Source organism: Gopherus evgoodei, chromosome 23 (assembly GCF_007399415.2).
Source record: "Gopherus evgoodei ecotype Sinaloan lineage chromosome 23, rGopEvg1_v1.p, whole genome shotgun sequence".
Taxonomy (NCBI): domain Eukaryota; kingdom Metazoa; phylum Chordata; order Testudines; family Testudinidae; genus Gopherus; species Gopherus evgoodei.
The window spans coordinates 10,347,362-10,366,718 of NC_044344.1; positions in this window are offsets into that span (position 1 = coordinate 10,347,362).

A 19,357-nucleotide genomic window follows, 5' to 3' on the forward strand; every position below is an offset into this window, starting at 1 on the left:
AGTTCAGTCAGCTCCAGTATCAACGCACTAAAGCACATGGAAAACGGTAAATGAGACAGGGTTAATTCTGCTTAAACTGCCTATGAACTGACACCATTGTCATCACGCTTGGCTAAAGATGTGCAGGGGGGCTGGAAGAATTTGTATAGGGGAGGTGCTGAGAGCCATTGGACCAACCCGTAAACTCTGAATTGGATGGAAACCACTTCAAGCCAGGGGGTGCAGCAGCAGCCCTAATTCAAGCACCTAAGGACATGTCTACATCAGGGGTCGGCAACCTTTCAGAAGTGGGGGGCTGAGTCTTCATTTATTCACTCTGATTTAAGGCTTTGCGTGCCGGTGATACTTTTTAACATTTTTAGAAAGTCTCTTTCTATGTCTATAATACATAACTAAAATATTGTTGTCTGTAAAGTAAATAAGATTTTTAAAATGTTTAAGAAGCTTCATTTAAAATTAAATTAAAATGCAGAGCCCCCCGGACTGGTGGCCAGGAGTATACTGGATTAGGGTGTGCTGGATCTGTGTGTGAGTGCCGCTGAAAATCAGCTCGCATGCCGCCTTTGGTACGTGTGCCATAGGTTGCCTACCCCTGGTCTACATCCATTTTTATGCACCTAAATAAGAAACTGGGGCTGGCACCTGCAGTTCCCATTGACTCCAATGAGAGCTCACTGACAAACAGCCCACTCCATCAGTTATCAGGTTTTCCCCAAGTGCTAAACAGGATGTGCAAAGAATGCAGTCAGTATGGGCCTTGAAATGCCCTCTTAGGTTTCCATTCCAGATGCTCTCTGGGGAGGCTGGGCCGTTCCTATTCCAGGGGAATCAGCGTTGCCGGGGTCCAGCAGCCTCTTAAAGTCAGCCGGCATCGATGTTCTAAAAGCGCCGAGCTCCCGGCTCGCTCATCTCAGCCGGAGAGGCTGACAGCACAGGAATTGCTGTGGGAGGATTTGCCTCAGGCAAATCAATGAACCTAAAGGATCAGCCATGTAACGCTGAATAGTGAGTGACAGAAGCCAGGCAAGACTGAAGCCTGAGCCTGGCTACCGAGCCCTGGGGGTTGTTCGGTATCACAAGAGAGCAGTGAGTGGCTGTCACAGATGACAAGCTGTGATGCTTTGGGATTTATTTCAAAGGACGATGCCTTTTTGTTTCATTAAAAAATGGAATCTAGTGCTAAGCCTCTCATGATTTTGGCCTAACAGGGCTACTGAAAAAAGGGATGAGGTGGCCAAGGGGCCGGTGGGAAACAAGAGATTGCCAGGACTGAAGTGCTCAGCCTTTTGGGAGCAGCAGTGTAAAATCTCTTTCACCGGTGAGTGTGTGTTGCTAGTCCTCACGCAGGGCCGGTTCACAGGAGTATGAGCCTGCTATAACCCACCTCAAACAAACGATAGCCAAGCCTGCTTTGAGCTCTGGAGGGGCCTGTTTCAATCCCCAGTGGTTGGGCCAAGATGGCCACCACGGCACCTGCACATTAGCGTGAATCAGTGAAACCGTGTCAGAGGGGCTTCAGCATGGTGGGCTCTTTAACGCATTCTCGCCACAGGCTGGGTGCAACGCTTCCACTTATTTCAAGTCACGGTTCGGGCTCCTTGTCCTTGGGGAGACCAGCTCTGGCAGCTGCCCAGCCAGCACAGGGCACCAGCAAGCTTGGAAGAAACAAAGCTCGATGAAGGCTCATGCAAACGTGAGCTCAGAGCCAGGGGCGGCTCTAGGGATTTTGCCGCCACAAGCATGGCATGCAGGCTGCCTTCGGCGGCTTGCCTGCGGAGAATCCGCTGGTCCCACGGCTTCAGATCTCCCTCACGGTGACCAGCAGAGTGCCCCCTGCGGCTTGCCGCCCCAAGCGCATGCTTGGTGTGCTGTGGTCTGGAGCTGCCCCTGCTCAGAGCATAACGTCTGAGGAAACCAAATCCAAACTCCTGGTGACCCTTCCCATGCCATCGAGACGTAGCCTGGTAAATAACTGTCTAGAAGCCTGTGTGTTACCACAGTCCTTTACCGGATGGAATAAGAACTGCGTATCTGTGCACAATGCCACATGGCTGGATGGGTCACGGGCAGCAGGGAGCCTACCTGGGACCAGAGTTGTCCCTAGGGGATGGGGAATTGGGGTGACCACTCCGGGCCCTGTACTTTGAGGGCCCCGTGGGGCAGTGCCGCATGGGTGGTGGGTGAACCGCTGGCTGGAGGAGACTACCCTCATCCCTATCCCCATCCCCATCCCCTCCACCTGAGGGAGAGCATGCCAGGAGTGACAGCGTGCCGGGAGGGGGGGCACGTGGCAGCGTCACCACAGCCTCCCGAGCCCCGGGAAGGCAGGCAGCGTGGCTCCAGCCTAGGGTGACCAGGTTGCAAGTGTAAAAAATCAGGACAGGGTGTGTGTGTGTGTGTGTGTGTGTGGGGTGGTGGGGGGGTAACAGGAGCCTATATAAGAAAAAGCCCCCAAAATTGTCACAGTCCCTATAAAATCTGAACATCTGGTCACTCTACTCCAGCCCCCTGGAGCAAAGTGGTGCCACTGAAGCAGGGCCCTGCGGGAGGGGGGGAGTGTGGGCGGGGCCATACCTGGCTTTTTGGGTAGGCACTGCCTCTCTCAGCTTTCCCTACCTGCCCGCGGTGCAGTCCATCCTGGAAGTGATGTCACTTACTCTCCAGGTCCCACACCCCCTTAGGGATGGCCCTGCCTGGGACCTCTGAATCTAAAAGACTCACCTCTGTTAGCCTAGTTGGAGGCCCTCTCAGAAGACCAGAGAGGCCAGGGCCACTTACAGCTTTTGAGGCCCCTCGCCACAATAAAAATTAAAAAATGACGACACAAGAATACAAATTAAGGCACCAAAAAAAGAGTGAGACGTAATCTGAATATTTTTATTCAAAAAAACTTTTCTAGCCTTTTGCTGTGCAAATGCACTAATTATTGAGGAAAAATCTAGCTTTCGTGCAATGTCACAGTTGATATTAAGCACGGTGAGTCCATTCAAACGCTCTTGTCCCATAGTTGAACGGTGATAGCTCTTTACCTGCTTCAACACATTGAAGGTGCATTCACCTGAAGCCACTGATGCAGGCAAACTGACAAAAATACACAATGCAATTGTGATATTAGGAAACACCCCGGAGAGTCCAAGTGCAAGTATTTCTTGAAGCAATTCCTTTGGCTTGCAGTCCAATTTAAAGTTTGTGGAATATATTCGTTTGAGGAAGATGACCTCGTCACTGAGATTTTTTGAGATTTCTTTGTTGTACTGTTGCTGAAATTGTTCAGCTGCAGAAAGCAGATCTTCATTACTCAATCTGTTGAGCTGCCAGAGAAACCACAAAAGCATACAAAATAATCGCAGTGACTCAAATTGACGTGTAAGACCTGATTGAATAGAATCAATGATGACAAGGAAGACATTGACCCCAGGGCCGCCCAGAGGATTCAGGGGGCCTGGGGCAAAGCAATTTTGGGGGCCCCTTCCATAAAAAAAAGTTGCAATACTATAGAATACTATATTCTCATGGGGGCCTGGGGCAAATTGCCCCACTTGCCCCCCCCCGGGAAGCCCTGATTGACCCTATAATGCTGCTCGGCATCAGATTCAGTAGGTAAGTTGCGATTGGTGGAGAACTCCGATGAAACGCCAATATTCTGTGCTACTACTTTGGACCCATTGTTCACGAATCTGTTGAATGTCATAGATAAGACTTTCAATGTTATCCCTCTCAACATCAAGTGTAGCACTGCGTGCTTCAGTTACCAGATTAGTTTGGTGGATCATTGTAAGTAGTTTCATCCACAAAGATTACATCAGTATGAATTCAAATTTGGACACGTGCTTCTGAACAGGCTGAAGTTCAGTTTGAGCCTGTGCAGTGCGATTGAAAGATTCAAGCTCATTTAAAGCTTTTCTCACTGAATTCAAAAGCCTCGCAACTGGCTAAACACCATCAATCCGTGCAGACCATCTAGTTTTGGACATCCCATGCAGTGAAACAGGAAGATATTGCTTCAGAATTTCGTACCTTTGTGGACTGCTGCTGAAGAGATTGTACATTTGCTGAACAGTTCCAAAGTAAGTAATTACCTCCTTGCATTATTCAGCAGAGTCAACGCCTACAAGGTTTAGTGTGTGGTTTCCACAGCTGGAGAAAATACAGTTTGAATTATGCTCAAGTAGAACTGCTTGTCCACCTTTGTACTTACCAGCCATATTAGATCCACTGTCATAGGCTTGACCAATGCAGGCATGAAAATCTAACTTAAAACCTTCTAGAATTGCTAGTCCTTGAGCAGCAATTTCTTTTCCAGTTTTTCTCGTTAATTTATCAAACAAAATAAACCTTCCTTCAACTGGAAATTTTGAGTTGTCTACAATCTTAACATATCGAATAACCATCTGGTATCAGAGGAGTAGCTGTGTTAGTCTGGAGTGGGTATTCACCCATGAAAACTTATGCTTAGTCTATAAGGGGCCACAGGATTCTTTGTCACTTTTTACATAGTAGTCTGTTCCTTGGGAGAACAATCTGGAGTGGCATCAACAATGATTGAAAAATACTTGGCATTTCGAATTTCATCAAGAATTGTTGTTTGTACGAATGACCCACATAGCTCAATAAACTCGCTTTGTATGTGTGTGGAGAGATAATGGACTTACATGCGCTTTTGACTCTCTTGCGATTCTCAAACACATTTAACATGCTCTGATAAAAGAGGGTCATATTTGCTGAGGAGCTCAACTATGCTTTGAAAGTTTCCATTTGCATGATCACCAATATGTTGACTGGAACCAAAGAAAGCCAATCCCTGCTCAGAAAGAAAAAGGATGACATTCAGGATGTGCTTAAGATTTTTTTTTTTCCGGTTATTAGTTTCTGTAGAGAGTTCAGTCAAGAGTAAATTCTCAACTGAACTTTCAGCTGCTGCTGCCCTATGGGCTGATTTCCATGCAACATAGTCTCCTTTGTGTGACGCTGAGCTCTCATGAGGTGCTAGTCTGTCTTTCAACTTCCTCCAACCTCTATTGATGCTCTTGCCTGATTGATCAGAGAGAACTGATGCATTTGCAACACTTTTATTCAGAATGAAGCAGGGAGCACAGTACAGAGATTGCGTTTCCGTACTCCAACGTAACTAATCTCTTGTGTGGATCTCACCATTTGGAAGAGTTTTTGTCAGCAGACGAGGAGGGAAAATGGGATTATCAGCATCTCGTGAAATATTACTTGGAATTTCAAAACAAGTAATTTGAAGAAAAGCTTGCAGTTGGGCAGCATTGCTCTTGTCAATAATTCCAATATCAGTCACAGTCAAACCTGTAGTACTCATGAATTGCTCTTGCTGCATAAGATCTACATCTTCCTGTTTCTGCTGAGGTTCTTGATCATACACAGGATCCTCTGCTGCATCTGTTACTGTTGCCACATCTTCTTGGCTACCGTTCTCATGTTCAGGTACTGGCATTGAAATATCACCTGTTGCAATCGTGGAGTATTCATGATCTGTAGCATTGTTTGTTGGGTAAGGCGTGTTTTCCAATGGTTTGAGAAATAAAGTTGTCAGCTTTGAGCTCCTAGCTGCTGCTTCACTCAGTTGTTTTCGCCGTCTCTTGTTTGCACCCTTTCAAATCTCCTCTTCATAGTGATCTATCTGGTCAATATGTAGCCTGTCCACACCTGAAATATTCTGCTGTAAATAAGTAGCTTATCTACACTTGAAAGCTTCTACTGCAGACTTGTACCTAAATGCTGAAAAGACTTAAATGAAGGAACACTAATTAAGAACACAAAATGAAACAGTCAGACAGGTTATTATCCCTATCGCTGAATCAAAACTCAAGCACGCAAGGTATAATATAACAGGCTGAGCTGAAGACAAAGAGATGACATCTATACAGTAAGCATAGACACGGATACAGACAGAGGGATAATGTCCAAAAATTTCAAACGTGTCCGCACAAGACTCACTGTACAAGATTGTCCTCACAAATTTTCACCTTGAATCTGGGCCTATAGACTGAGAGAGCCTATGATGATGACCAAGCTACCAAGCTAGGGCTCAACCAACCAATCAACCTTTTTTAGCTACCATATGAAGATAATAATGAGAATTCTCACATGTAAATAATTCCTTAGTCAACTAGACGTAAAACTATAAAGACACTAAAATTTAACAATTCTCTACCTTTCAACATGCACTTGATCTGGCACCGGCCACTAGTAGTGGTTTGTTTATATAATCAGCTGATCTGAGAGGACACGTTCGTCACATCTTGTGCTATCAGAGCCGATATATGTTTGTTAAGATTTATGAACATTTTAAACTCTTTTTAATATGACAAAATCTATATCAGTTAACAAAAAAATATGTCTTTTACCAAATCACATATCTTACTTGCTTAAATCTGCATCTCTGAGCTGAGAGAGTGTGTCACATTTTGGTCCGATAGGAATGCATGTAAAAACAAGTTGCAAAACTTATTAAATGCTAAAAAATTAACAAGTCTCTAAATTTGAGGCCCCCTTTGAGCTTGAGGCCCAGGCCAAATGGCCCTCCTGGTCCCCCATCTGTCTGGCCCTGCCTAATTGGTAGTGGACTCATCAGCCTTCATAAGTATCCCAGTCAAAGCTAGAAGGGAACAGAACAGCCCAGGTAGTAGGTATGGATGACGTGGGTACCAGAGACCTTTCCCTGCTGGCAGCAGATGGAAATTCTCCTTTAGCTCATGTAATGGGTTCCTGTGCTTGAAGGACTGGGTCCTGCCCCTGCGGTGGCATGCTGCATACTGCCACGAGCTAAGTGAGCATGGAGCAGTGAAAACGATGAGTGGATGGCGGTGTGGACAGGATACTGAAATCTGCCTGGTCAGGCGGAGGAGAGCCACATGTTCTCGATCAGTGGGCTGACCTGCTGCAAAGTTTACATGAAGAGGAGCTTTCAGCTGCTGCAAATGCCAGTGCCTTCTAATTCCTAGGCCTCAGCCCTGCAAACTAAATTGATTGCACAGATCAGCGTTAACAGGTTGCAATGGGGGGAGGAGAATGCACCAGCATGGCACATCCTCTTGTCCTCAAAGAGACACGGATTTCCAAACTGGGAGGGAGAAGGAAGCACACAGGTCAGGACTGATAGCAGTTGCTGAGTCAGGCTGCAGCCCAACCAGCTAATCTCAAGTTTCTGAGCCTTTACGCTGTTGCCATTTCTCTTCCAAGCAGCACCAGCACCACAGAGACAGATGGAGAGAGCAGGCCAGCAGCCTTCAAAGCATAGCGGCACTGGCTCTGTCACCCCGTTGCAGAGAGAGACTCCTTGAAGCAAGCCAGCTCTTTCTGTTACTGAGCAATGCGACGGGGAGATATGGGGACGAGAGCAGGAAATCAGAGGACTCTGACTGTTCCTTGTTCTGCTCTTGTCACCATGAACAAGGCTGCGGTTCTGGCACTGAGGTCATGAAAGTCATGGATTCTGTGACTTCCTGGGGCCTCCGGGACTTCTGCAGCAGCCCCTGCAGCTGGCTCAGGCCAGCCACCTGGGTTATTGTTGGTGCAGTCTCAGGCCAGCAGCAGCGGGGGTCCCGGCAGCACACTGCCGCCTCCTACCCAGCACCAGCAGGAGTCCTGGGCTGCATGCTACCATCCTCCCAGAGCACCGATGGCACCCCTGGGCCATCCCCTCCAGAGCACCCCACGGCACCCCCACGCTGCCCCCTGCCCCAGGGCACGCATATTTAGTCAGGATATGAAGAACAAGTCATGGACAAGTCACAGGCCGTGAATTTTTGTTTACTGCCCATGACCTGTCTGTGACTTTTACTACAAATACTTGTGACTAAAATGTAGCCTTAACTGTGAGGCCAGACCATCTTCTAGCAAGTGGTCTCATTGTGGCTTCCCTCTCCTTCCTCCCCGCACTGGGCAGAATTCCTCTGTTTAGGGGGAAAGTTGTGCTGTAGAAGTGAGCTTTCCAGGTGGAAGGTGGTGGGATTTGGTCATTGATTTCTCATAGCAGTGACCCCCATAGTCACGAGGGAGCCACTAAGACAGCTGGTATGGGGTTCGCCCCTGTGGTTAGAAGGTTCTACAGTTGCCACGGGAGGTCACACCAGCGGAGGGCATCATTTCAATGATATGTTCCAGTCGTTTACAGAGAGATCTTCAAAGATTTGGATCAAAGCCTTGAATTTGACCCAATATTCTGAACCAACTGGAGCCTGGTTCAGTATGACTTCTGGGCTTTTTGGATACTTAATCTCTATTGTCTTTTAAAAAAACCTCCATTCCCACTAATTCAGCCTCTTTGGCCCATGTGAAATCTTTGCAGGTTAATATTTCAGCTGTGGAAACATTTTTGAAAAGCAATTTCAATTTGACGTGGGTTCCTGGCCTTACTGCAATTTAGGAATCATTTAGACATGAAATAAAAATGATTTTTCTCTAGTGAGGAGATAGCGCCAGAGGCTGCAGCTTTTCGGTGCCGAGTCTCGAAAGCCGGCAGCATGTGTGTGAGGAAGAAAGAGGGGCAGAGATGTTGCAGGCGGACGACAGGACAGGGATCGAATAAGGTGGAGAGAGATAAGGAAAGAGACTGGTTGAAAAGACAAGTGGATGAGAGAGGGAGAGAAAGGGGGGAAGATTTGGAGAGAGATGGAGATGGAAAGGAAGACTAGAAGAAGGCAAAAGAGAGGGGTAGATCAGACAGACAGACATGTCCCCTGTACACAGGCCTAAAGCCTTTCCTCAATTTTCACTCAGAGACCTGATTCAGGGAATCTCCTCTTCTAGTTGTGGAGAGTTTTATCCAAGTGAAAACTGAGTCCGGACTTCAGGATTCTGGCCTCTTGAGAAAGCCTTAACTGAGGTCCCGTCCAGTGGGGCTGTGGTGGGTGGTGTGTTAAAGATCTGCACTGAATGTAGGTGGCCACTGCACGGTGAAGGTCTAGAATGATTTTGATTGCAGAGTTTCGAAGTCTAGTCCAGCTGGGCTTGGTGGGGCTGGACTAACCCCATCCGCTGCGTGAACTCCATGCATTGTTGTTGTTTTGTTTCTCTTGTTTGTTATCCTGAGCCAATTAAAAATCATTGGGATTAATTAAAAGGATCCAGAAACTTGTCAGGCTGGATGCAGGAATCACGGCAGGTGAAATTCTCTGGCCTATATAGAGTAGATGATCAAAACAGTGTCCCTAGGCCTTAAAATCTAAGACATCTATAACATGTCTGTCCTGAAGGATCCCAAAGCACCATGCAAAGGGGGTGCAGACAGCCACTGAAATGCAACCCTCTCTAGGGCTGGACCCCAAAGCCACTCTGCATCAGTCATTAAAATAGAGCATTCATTTATCTATAGCTTGGAAGGACTTGATTTTTATCAGCAAATGTCCATAAATGTGGATTTCAGGCTACATGCACTCCCAATGAAAAAATATTTCTGCCAATAATAATCACAATGTGAGGCAAGGTCAGAAAAATGCTGCATGAGAACTTCTTAGAATTTGATTTCAGGATATTTACTTTGTACATTTTGACATGTGATGCTGACCATTTGTGGTTTAACAATTATAAAGCTTTACGTTTTTGCATCTCAGCGTCAACTGATGCTTAATAATTAATGACTGATCCCCCCCCGCACTGTTTGCCCCTTTCATCATTATCTGCAACAGTGAAAATTTACATGGATAAAAAGCTAAAAAAATGCTTACAAATAAGTATCGGTATCTGCTGAAATTACAAAAAAACCCACAATGGAATTCTACAAAAGCCTGTTGATATTGCATCACAAATGGTCATGAAACATAGACCACTGCAGGCTAGTAGTGGAAGTGAGCATCTCCATGGCAGGGCAGCATTGCTCCATCCTGAATAATTACTACTCCTCAGACACCGAAGTGTGAGTAAAGGTAAACATGGTCTTTAACCATGATGCAACTGGCAATGGAACAAGTGACCTTCTGTTTAAGCCACTTTCCAATGACTTGATAGACAAGTTCATAGATGTTCTGGCATCCGTGCTGACCATCCTCCCCGGTTTACTTCCTTAATACACAAGATGTCCTTAAAGAAGGAAGCTGTATGAGCAAATGGATCACAGACGCCTTCTCAGAACTTCTGTAGAGGCCATCATGCATCTACTGAGGTCTGACAAACATCAGTAAATTAATCCTCATACCCAATCCCCCCATCCCCAAGATAGGGAGGCATCATTCTCCCTATTTTACAAATGAGGAGGGGATTCTGTGGTAGGCCTCCTACCCTCTGGATGTGGTGCGTCGGCGAATGCAGACGGCTGGGGTCATGGGACACATGTACTGTTCCATTCTGCCCATCATGCAAGAGATTATAAGAGAAGAGGGACTAATCTGAAGCTTGTACAAAGGACTCGGCATGAACTGGGTTAAAGGTCCAATTGGTAGAGAGTGAAGAGTAGAGTTCCAGTGGGTTTGTTTTCACAGCTGTCCCAGTTAGGGGATCCATGAGAAAATCCACTAATTCACTGGCCTTTTGAAATTCCAATCCAAGTATACAGGTACTGAAATCACACACACATGCACAGAGATAGCTCAGTGGTTTGAGCATTAGCCTGCTAAACCCAGAGTTGTGAGCTCAATCCTTGAGGGGGCCATTTAGGGATCTGGGGCAAAAATCTGTCTGGGGAGTGGTCCTGCTTTGAGCAGGGGTTGGACTAGATGACCTCCTGAGGTCCCTTCTAACCCAGATATTCTGTGATTCATGGCTCCTGTTGATCTCTGCTAGCATTGCACAATGTTTGAAGATACCAGCTATGGCTGCAATTAGACATCTGCGTCTTCAAAGCCCTCCACCCTGCCCAGTGCTGGAGGTTCTCCACCTCCCCAGCTTTGACTGCAAACCTCCTCACCCCATCCAAACTGTTGTTTTTGAAATGGCGTGCTCGGAACAAAAACTTGATTGAAAAGAAATTCAAATAAAAATAATCCCGACCACTAAATTCTTTGGAAATCACATTAATCTGTTCAACTCTGCGAAGCTGCCAGTGAAATTTTAGTGTTCAGCGGCATCCTTTGATTTGCAAGCAACTAATTGCTGTGTGCAGGGGCGTCGTCGTTAATTGCTGTCTTTGTATTCCCCCTGTTAACTGGCTTTTTCCAAAGCTAGACAAATTTGGTGGTGTTGATGCCAGCAGTTGCAAAATACATGAAATAAATGATGTAAATGCATGTGCTAGTGGCGGATTTCATCAGCCAAATCCCCACTGGGTTGGAAAGAAGAAATAGAAATCCACTCCATAGATACAGTGAGTCTGTCTGTGGGTGGGCGAGTGCCAGGGGTGGCTCCAGGCCCCTGCACGCCAAGTGCATGCTTGGGGCAGCAAGCCGCAGGGGGCACTCTGCTGGCGCCACGAGGGCAGCAGGCAGGCTTCCTTCGGTGGCTTGCCTGCGGAGGGTCCGCTGGTCCCGCGGCTTCGGTGGACCTCCCGCAGGCGGGACCAGCGGACCCTCTGCAGACAAACTGACGGAGGCAGCCTGCCTGCCGTGCTTGGGGCGGCAAAATCCCTAGAGCCGCCCCGGTGGGTGCACAGGCCTGGGGGGATTATAGAGCCACAGTGTTGGCTCAGGAGTTTGCTTCTCCACTTCAGTCTGCAAGTTTCAAAGTCCCCCTGTTTTCCTGGGCATTGTGTGTTTCAGTTTAAAATATAACGGGATGTAATTTTTTTAAAAAAGGGTAAAAACTACCTGACACCTAAAGGAAATGCTGCGTTCGGCCTGAGAAAAGATGGTGAAGGCTGGCCTCCTTGAAGTTCCTCTCCCACCAGTCCTTCTCTGCTGCCCTCAGCTGCTCCTTTCAGCCTGGCTAGGCTCACAGTCTGGTGTCCCCTTGGGTTCCTCTGTCTGCCTCTCCTCCCCTGATTGACACTCTCACTAAATCCTGCTGGCTTTTCCTCCTCAACGGCTCCAGAATCCATCCCTTCCTCTCCCTTCTTCCCATGGCAAGACTCCACCCAGCGCTTGCAGCTTCTTCCTCTTCCCTGACCTCCCAGGCCTGCACCCCCTCAATCTGCTGTCCAAGTCAACGCCAGCTGCTTGTTTCCAGCAATTACTCCACACTGCTCAGCACTTAGCCCCTGGAGACTGCACAGCTGCCAGAAAAAGCGCCCCACATCCCTTCCACTCCAGCCACACACCCCTTCAAACCTGCATCAGATGGAATCTCCTTGGGCCAGGCAGGTCCATGGGAAGCTGAGGCTGATTAACACCAGCTGAGGAGCTACCCTGGCTATCCTCCTCTAGAAGACCCTACTTCAATTACCTCCCTCCTCCTCTGCTCTTGTCACTGTTTGCTGCCTTCCCTTGGCTCCCTCACTGCCCCCAAGCTGTGTCCTTCTCTTCTCTCTGCACCTTTTCACAACACAACCCCCTTTCCAATGCCCTCCCGCTCCCGTGGGCTGTGAGTACACCCTCTCTGCTCCTCCAGCAGAAGTGGGTCTGAGCCCACGAAAGCTTATGCCCAAATGCATTTGTTAGTGCCACAAGGAGTCCTCGTTGTTTTTGCTGATTCAGACCAACACTCTGAAACCTTCTCCCAGAGTGATAACCAAACTGAGGAGAGGAAATGCTCTCTAAAGGAAAAAAGCCATTAGGCCCACACTGTGGAGCTAGCAAATGTCACGCTGAACTTCTCTGCCTAGCCGGCTCTGCTTTGCTTTGCCTCCTGTCCTCAGCACTCCCTGTAGGCTCAGCTTTGCTGCTATTCATCTAAGCTTTTCAGGGCCGGGAGCTTATCTTCATATTGTCTGTAAGTGCCTCAGGCACTGGTGGTGCTAGATACAGAACAAGTCAGGATAACAACTGAGCACTAAAGCTTAGCAATTTTCAGAGAGAGAAGGACCATGGTGCTAGTTCACTATTGATCCATCAGCGGGGTCGATGTGATCTTTAAAAAATTCTGGCCTGTGGAATTTTGCACTCTGTGCGATTTATTTTTATAGTGGACCAGGGGCTAGAAAGGGGAAAATAAGCCCCCTCTTTTTCCCTCTCAGTTATAAATTCTGTATCATCATAAGAAATTCCTTCCTTCCCTTCTGTGTGGCTGCTTGTCAGCACAGAAAGGGGCACATTCAGAGCTGCCCACAGGATTCAGGGGACCAGGGGTCCCTGCCGCCAAATTGCCACCGAAGACTTGGCACTTTGGTGGCGGGTCCCAGGGCGGAAGGACCCCCTGCCGCAGGTCTTTGGGGCACTTCGGCGGCAGGTCCCAGAGTGGAAGGATCCCCCACTGCCGAATTGCCACCAAAGACCCAGAGTGGAAGAAGCTCTGAGGGCCCGGGCCCTGTAAGAGTTTTCCGGGGCCCCTGGAGTGAGTGAAGGAACTCGCTCCAGGGCCCCCGAAAAACTCTTGTGGGGGCTCCTGTGGGGCCTGGGGCAAATTGCTGCATTTGCCCCACCCTCTGGGCGGCCATGGGCACATTTGGCATCCTTCATAATATTGCTGCTCAGCGGACATTGTCAGGACTCAACAAATCACCGAGTGCTGCCCTGTTTCCCCTGTTTGCCTTATCTACCTATTCCCTTGTTGCCTCTCTTTGTATTCATAGGGTTTATGGTTGGGGTAGAGACCACCTTTCCGCTCTAGGTGTGTGCAGTGTCTAGCACACTCGGGTTTTGATCGCTGAACCACCTAGGTGCTACCTCCATCTGAACAATAAATGAGAATAATCCGAAATGGCTCCTAATCTAGTTCCACTTGAGGTATGTCCACTATCCTGGCTTGGGGAGCATTCTAAAAATAGCTGCTTGAGCAAATCTAGCAGCTGAAAGCTCATCTGATGGTTAATGGAAGGCTAAAGGAGCTCAATTGATTTAGCACGTTGAAGAGAAAGTGAAGAGCAGAGTTGGGTGGGAAATGGTTTTCCCTGTCCTGTGAGAGTTTTTGAGATTTCATAAATGTTTCCCAGCCTGAAATGGGTCAAAAAGTTGAAAATTTCAAAACTTTTACTGAAGGGATCACATGAAATTTATTTCTGATCGGACCAATCCAAGCATTTCATTTTGATTCTTTTGAAACGTTTCATTTTCTGACCTTTTAAAAACATTTTTTTTTAAAATATAAATTTAAAAATTGTAAACGAAAAGCCATTTTGAACTGGAAAACAAAACTTTTCATTTCTAACATGTTGACACAGGACCTTTCAACAGTTTCAAAATGTTTAAAGACTTTTTCAAATAGGGAGATTTGCCTCAAGAACAGTTTCAGTTTCGATGAATCAACATATTCTGATGGCAAAACATTTTGTCAGAAAATTCCCAGCCAGCTTCAGTTAAGAGGCAACTTGATCATAGTCTAGGATAGGGGTTGTCAACCTTTCAGAAGTGGGGTGCTGAGTCTTCATTTATTCACTCTAATTTAAGGTTTCATGTGCCAGTAATACATTTTAACTTTTTTAGAAGGTCTCTATAACTCTATAACATATAATTAACTATTGTTGTATGTATAGTAAATAAGGTTTTTAAAATCTTTAAGAAGCTTCATTTAAAATTAAATTAAAATGCAGAGACCCCCGGACCGGTGACCAGGACCCTGGCAGTGTGAGTGCCACTGAAAATCAGCTTCTGTGCCGCCTTCGGCACATGTGCCATAGGTTGCCTACCCCTAGTCTAGGAGGACCTACACAGGGAGAAGATATCAGCTGCTAGAGGGCTCTTGAGCCTAGCTTATGCAGCAAAGCAAGATCCGTTGGCGTTTCTGTTACAGGGCAGTACCACTTTGTGGCTGTCTTTGAAGCTCAGGTATGGATGAGGAGCATGGGCTGTCTCTCCACTGACCCCCCATGGCTTAAAGAAACTGGTTTTGTTGGCTCTCATTGTTCTGGAACATTTTTCTTTGGCTTTATACAATTATTTGCTTTAGCAGTTGGAAGTTTTGGTGTATTTTTTTTTTTTTTTGGTTAATATTCCAACTCTTGAGCTGTCTCCCTGTGGCTCTACGCAGTGGAATTGCTTTCCTATAAATAATAATGTCAGGATATTAAGGCTGATATTTCTTGGTGTTTGCAGTGTTGTTGTAGCCATGTTGGTCCCAGGATATTAGAGGGACCAGGTGGGTGGGGTCATCTCTTTTACTGGACCAACTTCTGCTGGCGAAAGAGAAGTTCGGCACAGCTCAAAAGCTTGTCTCTTTCACTCACAGAAGCTGGTCCAGTAAAACATACTGCCTCACTCACCCTATTTCTTGATGTGTCTGAATTAGAAGCAAATGCCTTTTCATGTTGGAGTCTGATGCTGCTGCAATGTGGGTGCGCACATGTTGGGGTGTGTGTGTATGCCATCTGCAGCTGGAGAGAGAGGATGTGTGCACACGTGCATGCCATTGATGGGCAAATACTGCAGATCCTGCATCTCGCTCAGGAAAAGGATGACCAGACACTACAGGGATGGACTCCTAATACATGCACTTGCTGCAGAAGCTGGAGATGGGGCTCTGTTTCACTGGGAAGATCATTGCCCCAGAGGTTTGCAGTAAATTCTCAGATTTGGCCTATCGTCTTCATGCCGTGGTAGTCTGGGCATCTTGAACCTACCCCTTCCTTGGATCGGTGCATCCACTAGTAACGAACGTTACAACCTGCCTGGGGCACTAGAAGGCTACACAGAGACAGCCTGGCTTTCCCATCACTAGCATCAATGACTAGAAACGTGGGGTTCTCAGCAGCAGGTTGAGGTCTCCCCTGAGTTTCTAAAGCTCCTTTAGGTGGATATGAACGGAAAGATGCTTGCCTCCTATGCTGGACCCTGTTGAGCTGCAATGCAGGGACTGAACTCACACCTGCTGTTGCAACCTTCGCTCTGCAGTGAGTTCCCCCCTTCCTCCTGTTTCAGCTCAGCCGCAGCACTGGTTCCTGAACTAGAGAGACCCGATCCCAGCCCGTTGGAAGGAATAGGATTGGCCAATGGATGGAAATAAAAACCGGGCTGGAAGATGTTGCTGGCCCAGCAGAGCAGTTGATGTTACTGGGGGTAGCACCAAACGCAACAAGAAAACCAGCCCACCCACCTTTCCTGCCACCGCTTCTTCCTTTTCCTTCTCTATTGGGTACCCCACAGCCATTGTATTGCTCTGCAGTGCCCCTGCTTTTCCCTTCCTGGGCTCCCCAGTCACACACAAAGCTCTCCTGATGCCCTTCAGTCCTGATCGGCAGCTCCCTCCCCATTATTCCAGCCCTGGGCTCCCCAGCTTTTCCAGTGCCCCACAGTCCTGGCCAGCTGCAGCCCCCTGTTATTGTAAGCCTGGGCTCCCCTGCAGGCCTGCTGATGCCCCTCAGTTCTGCTTTCCTCCCCTGACTATTCCAGCTGCCACGAGCCACACACTGATGTGATTTACGTAGCAGACAAGTGTCCATTATCTGAGCCACTAAATGACCTACCCCCTTACTAATGACCATGGAGCCTTCCCCTTTGAACGCAGGGCAGATTTCTGCAGCTGCCTAAGCTGGTTGCCACTCAAGTAAAGCAATGGTTTTTCTTTCTGACATCCCCAAAGCATCGTTACCCTCAGAACTGTGCCACCGTCCCCAGGGATTCTGTCAGCTCGGTTAACAAGGCTCCTACTTTCTCATTATGCCTCGCAGCCTCGGCGGAGGGAGAATGCAAACTCAGAGCTTTTGTTACCGCGGCGGAAATACATTGAGTCTTCGCCTTTCAAAATGAGTGCGGATTGGAGGGAGGGGGTGATGAGTCTCCGGGCCTTATCAGAACGATCGGAATTGAAATGAATGCGTTCTTGTGGCTTCTCGTGATTAGCCATGCCAGCGTGAATTTGAGCTGGGCGAAGTGAGGGGGCCAAGCGGTGGAGGGAGCTGGTGTGAAATGCCCTGGGCTGGGGCTTCCCTGCATGATTACCTTCATTTGAAATGATCCCGCGTGGCCGTGGACACCTGCGTTCCTGATGCGAGACACGTCGGTCACGTGCAAAAGCCAAAGGCTTGGGAATGGGCCCGGCTGTGCTACAGTAAGTGAGCCTGTTTATTTGTCTGATGTGTCTTCATGGCTTTAGCTCAATGGCTCTCACCCAGGGGATCAGAACATCGGGGGAGGAGGGAACGAAAGGCAACTGGGGGAGTCGCGGGGCATTGAAAATTTTCCTACACCCTAAAGTAAAGAAAAGATGGCTTCCCCACTCGCCACACACCCTTCCCCCTCCACTCTCTGTCAGCCCTTTGAAATGGGCCTCACTCGGATCTGGCTGGGAAACATAGCCTAGTGGTCATGGCCGCAACTCCTTACTGCCATTGGGGTTGTGGGGAGGGGAGCTCAGGCCCTCATAGACTCATAGACTTTAAGGTCAGAAGGGACCTCCATGATCATCTAGTTCGACCTCCTGCACAATGCAGGCCACAGAATCTCACCCACCCACTCCTGCTCCGAAGCAGGGTCCTTTGGGCTACCAGTAGTCTGGCAACCAAGACTGCTTAAGGCTCCCAGGGCCTCTTCCTCTCTTCCTCTGCCCTGGGGTCAGCTTTGTCCAAGGCATCCTCTGTTGGGGAAGTCCAAACCACAATGAGTAAGAGGGTTACCAAAGTGCAGGGTCGACAGACAGGGGAGAGGGGGATTCTTCCCTCTCGGAATGCCTCTGGGATGTGTCCTTCCTTCCCTTGGGCAGCTGTTTCAGAGCCTTTAGGCTTCCTTTGCTCTGCACTGCTGGAGTTGTGGGTGTAGATCTCGGCCACCCAAATGAGCTAATTCCCTGTCTTTAAATTCCTCTAGCAGATGACAGAACAAGGTGCAATGGTCTCAAGTTGCAGTGGGGAAGGTCTAGGTTGGATATTAAGAAACACTATTTCACTAGGAGGGTGGTGAAGCACTGGAATGGGTTCCCTAGAGAGGTGGTGGAATCTCCTTCCTTAGGGTATGCCTATACTACCTGCCGGATTGGGGGGTAGCGTTCAATGTATCGGGGATTGATTTATCGCATCTCATCTGGATGCGATAAACCGATCTGCTAATCTATGCCCGTGCTCAACCTTGGCAGGAGGAGTAAGCAGTGTTGACGGGGGAGCTGAGGCAGTTGACTTGCCACCGTGAGGACAGCCAGGTAAGTCGAACTAAGATACTTTGACTTCAGCTTCACGAATAGTGTAGCTGAAGTTGCTTATCTTAGTTTGAACTCCCCTGCCAGTGTAGCCCAGACCTTAGAGTTTTTTAAGGTCAGGCTTGACAAAGCCCTGGCTGGGATGATTTAGTTGGGAATTGGTCCTGCTTTGAACAGGAGGTTGGACTAGACACCTCCTGAGGTCCCTTCCAACCCTGATATTCTATGGCTGGCAGAGCCCCAAATAATCCCTGAACCCCTCGTTGCCCAGTGTGGTGTTTGTACACCCTATCGTACACATGCACACAAACACACAAATCAGTTACACAGGCTTAACGTTGTTAGCATCGCTGCATTGCCCAGGGTGAGGGAGTCACAAACATGACTGACTCTGAATAAGGGGTCGCCAGCTTGAAAAGGTTGAGAAACGCTGATCTGTACCTTTCACCAGCATTATGCTCGGGCTGTGTGGGATACCCGGCACCGTGAACATTGATTACATATTTAGCTCCTCCCCTTTTGAGTGTGTGTGTGTGTGTGTGTGTGAGAGAGAGAGCATCACCAGGGCCATCCCCTGGTCTTCTCCCAAGCTCCTCCCTCCCCCCATCGATCACACGCCTGCTGCATCCAAATTAAGTTGTCCCTTCTTCTCCATCCCTTGACTTCACCTGCTCCATCTTCCATCATGATTACTGCAGCCTCCTCCTCTCTGCTCACCCCAACACCTACATGCCGTCGTCTGCCTGCCACTCTCTTCTGCCCAAAATTCAGCCACAAAAATATACTTTTCCTAGGGTGAGATGGCACTTTAAGGGAGGTGGGCTTAGCCACCAGTTGTGACTGTGCCTCCCAAGTAATGGGGTTTGTGGCCAGGGATCAGATGATTGCCCATAGATCACCTGATTCTTGGATTAAAGTCCAGCAAGTAGGAGGACAGCCCTGCAAAGAGAGGAAGGTGAGGTGGGGTAGTCTTCATTCCCCAGCTCAGCCCCAGGCCAAGACATGGAAGGAAGCTGTCCAGTCTCCACACTGCCAGGTTTGCTCTGAGTCAGTCTGTTAGACTGGAAGGTCCTTGGGGACGGGGCTGTTTTTATCTCTGCATCTTGTAACGTGTGGAGCATGTTACCATTGCTGATCACAGCTGAAGTGCATGGGTCGGCATGGCTGGACCTTGAGGTTCTAATACTTAATAGCCCAAGCTAGCCATGCCTGCAAATCATCCCCATCTAGCCGTCTACAGTCACTTCCAACAGGATTGAAGTCCAGACTGGAGGGCAGAGGGAGCCATGGGTAGGATCCCCTTACC